The sequence below is a fragment of the Suricata suricatta genome, chromosome 3 (assembly GCF_006229205.1).
Source record: "Suricata suricatta isolate VVHF042 chromosome 3, meerkat_22Aug2017_6uvM2_HiC, whole genome shotgun sequence".
NCBI classification, from domain to species: Eukaryota; Metazoa; Chordata; class Mammalia; order Carnivora; family Herpestidae; genus Suricata; species Suricata suricatta.
Window position 1 is genome coordinate 1,218,315 of NC_043702.1, and position 3,504 is coordinate 1,221,818.

A 3,504-nucleotide genomic window follows, 5' to 3' on the forward strand; every position below is an offset into this window, starting at 1 on the left:
TAGGAGGTTTTTCCCTATTTTCTCCTCGAGGGTTTTGATGGTTTCCTGTCTCACATTCAGGTCCTTCAGCCATTTTGATCTTATTTTTGTGTATGGTGTAAGAAAGTGGTCTAGTTTCATTCTTCTACATGTTGCTGTCCAATTTTCCCAGCACCACCTGCTAAAGAGGCGGTCTTTTTTGCTGCTCCATTATTGGTGTATAGGAATGTGACTGATTTCTGTACATTGATTTTGTACCCTGCAACTTTACTGAATTCATTGATCAGTTCTAGAAGGCTTCTGGTGGAGTCTGCCAGGTTTTCCACGTAGAGTATAATGTAGTCTGTGAACAGGGAAAGTTTGACTTATTCTTTGCCAATTCTGATGCCTTTTATTTCCTTTTGTTGTCTGATTGCTGATTTTTGGACTTCCAGCACTATGTTAAACAGCAGTTGTGAGAGTGGACACCCCTGTTGTGTTCCTGATCTCAGGAGGAAAGCTCTCAGTTTTTCCCCGGTGAGGATAATATTGGCTGTGGGCTTTTCATAAACTGCTTTTATAATGTTTAGGTAAATTCCTTCTATTCTGACTTTCTCAACGGGTTAAATAAGAAAGGGTGCTGTATTTTTTCAAATGCATTTTGTGCATCTATCAACAGGATCATATGGCTTTTATCCTTTCTTTTGTTAATGTGATGGATCACATTGATGGATTTACGAATATCGAAACAGCACTGTAACCCAGGAATGAATCCCACTTAATCATGATGCATAATTCTTTTTATATGCTGTTGAATTCGATTTGCTAGTATCTTGTTGAGTATTTTTGCATCTGTATTCATTAAGGATATCGGTCTGTAGTTTTCTTTTTTTTTTGCTGGGTCTCTGGATTGGGTATCAAGGGGATACTGCCTTCATAGAATGAGTTTGGAAGTTTTCCTTCTATTTCTATTTTTTGGAATAGTTTGAGAAGAGTAGGTATTAGTTCTGCTTTAAATGTCTGGTAGAATTCCCCTGACAAGCCATCTGGCCCTGGGCTCTTATTCATTGAGAGATTTTTGATAATGGATCGATTTCTTCATTGGTTATTGGTCTATTCATGCTTTCTATCTCTTCCTATTTGAATTTGGCAGTGCATGTGAATTTTGGAATTTTTCCATTTCTTCTAGGTTGTCCAGTTTGTTGGCATATAATTTTTCATAGTAATCTCTGATGATTTCTTGTATTTTTAAGGGATTGGTTGTAATAGATCCTTTTTCCTTCATGATTTTGTCTATCTGGGTGCTCTCTCTTTTCTTTCTGAGGAGTCTGGCTAGAGGTTTATCGATTTTGTTTATTTTTTCAATGAACCAACTCTTGGTTTCATTGATCTGCTCGACTATTTTTTTGGATTCTATATTGTTTATTTCTGCCCTGATCTTTATTATTTCTTTTCTTCTGCTGGGTTTGGGGGGGGCTCTTGTTGCTTCCCTTCTAGTTCCTGTAGGGCTCCGTTAGATTTTGAATTTGTGCTTTTTCTAGTTTGTTGAAATTGACCTGGATTGCAGTATAGTTTCCTCTTAGGACTGCCTTTGCTGCATCCCAGAGATTTTGGATTGTTGTATATTCGTTTTCATTTGTTTCCATATATTTTTTAATTTCTTCTTTAATTGCCTGATTTTTCCCACTCAATCTTTAGTAGTGTGGTTTTTAACCTCCCCATTTTTGGAGGTTTTCCAGACTTTTTCCTGTGGCTAATTTCATGTTTCATAGCATTGTGATCTGAAAGTGTGCGTGGTATGATTTCTATTCATTTATCCTTATGGAGGGCTGCTGTATGCCCCAGTATGTGATCTATCTTGGAGAATGTGCCATGTGCACTTGAGAAGAAGGTGAATTTCCTACCATCAGGATGCAGAGTCCTAAATATATCCATCAATTCCATCTGTCCCAATGTGTTGTTCATGTCCATTGCTTCTTAAGTGATTTTCTGTGTGGTTGATCTATCCAATGCTGTCAGTTGAGTATTAATGTCCCCTGCCATTAGCACCTTCTTATCAATAAGATTGTTTCTGTCTGTGATTAATTGTTTTATGTATTTGGGCGCTCCTGAATTTGGGGCATAGATTTTTATAATTGTTATCTCTTCCTGATAGAGAGACCCTGTAGGTATTACATAATGTCCTTCTTCATCTCTTGTTACTGCCTTTACTTTAAAGTCCAGTTTGTCTGATATAAGTATGGCTACTCCAGCTTTCTTTTGGCTTCCAGTCGCATGATAGATATTTATCCATCCCTTTAGTATCAACCTGAAGGTGTCTTCAGGTCAAAAATGAGTCTCTTGTAGACAACAAACAGATGGGTTTTGTTTTGTTTTTTATCCATTCTGCTACCCTGTGTCGTTTGGTTGGAACACTCAGTCCATTTACAGTCAGTGTTATTATTAAAAAATGTGGGTTTAGAGTTATTGTGGTCTCCCTAGAAATCATGTTTATAGTGGGGTCTCTGGCACCTTGTATTCTTTGTGATCTTTCCCTCATAGAGTCCCTCTTAGGATTTCTTGTAGGGCTGGTTTGGTGGTCATGAATTCTCTCAATTTTTGTTTATTTGGGTATGCCTTTATCTCTCTTTCTGTTTTGAATGACAGGCTTGCTGGATAAAGGATTCTTGGCTGCATGTATTTTTCTGTTCATCACATTGAAGATTTCCTGCCATTCCTTCCTGGCCTGCCAGGTTTCATTAGATAGGTCTGTAACCACTCTGATAGGTTTCCCTTTGTATGTGAGGGCCCTTCTCTCCCTAGCTGCTTTCAGAATTCTCTCTTGATCTTTATATTTTGCCAGTTTCACTATGATATGTCATGCCGAAGGCTGATTCAAATTACGTCTTAAGGGGATTCTTTGTGCCTCTTGAATTTAAATGTCTATTTCTTTTCCCAGATTTGGGAAATTCTCAGTTATAATTTGGTCTAGTATCCCTTCAGGACCTTTCTCTCTGTCTTCCTCTTCAGGAATTCCTATGATACTGATATTGTTCCGTTCGATTGTATCACTCAGGTCTCGAATTCTCCTTTCCTGCTCCTGGATAAGTCTCTCTCTCTTTTTTTTCAGCTTCCTCTTTTGCTATAACTATATCTTCTAATTCACTGATTCTTCTCTCTGCCTCATCAATCCTTGAGGTGGCTGCCTCCATTTTATTATTCACCTCATTTATGGCTTTTTAAAATCTCATCCCACCTATTTTCAAAGTGTCTAGTCATTGTCTCAGTTGCTTCTTTGATGCTTTTTTCAACCTCAGTGATTAATTTTATGACAAGTTTTTTTTTGATATTATATTATTCTTTATTTATTTATTTTTTTCCATAATATTTTATTGTCAAATTGGTTTCCATACAACACCCAGTGCTCTTCCCCTTAAGTGCCCTCCACCATCACCACCACCTGTCTTCCCCTCTCCCCCCTCCCCCCCAACCCTCAGTTCATTCTCAGCATTCAATAGTCTCTCAAGTTTTGCATCCCTCTCTCTCCCCAACTCTCTCTCCCTCCTC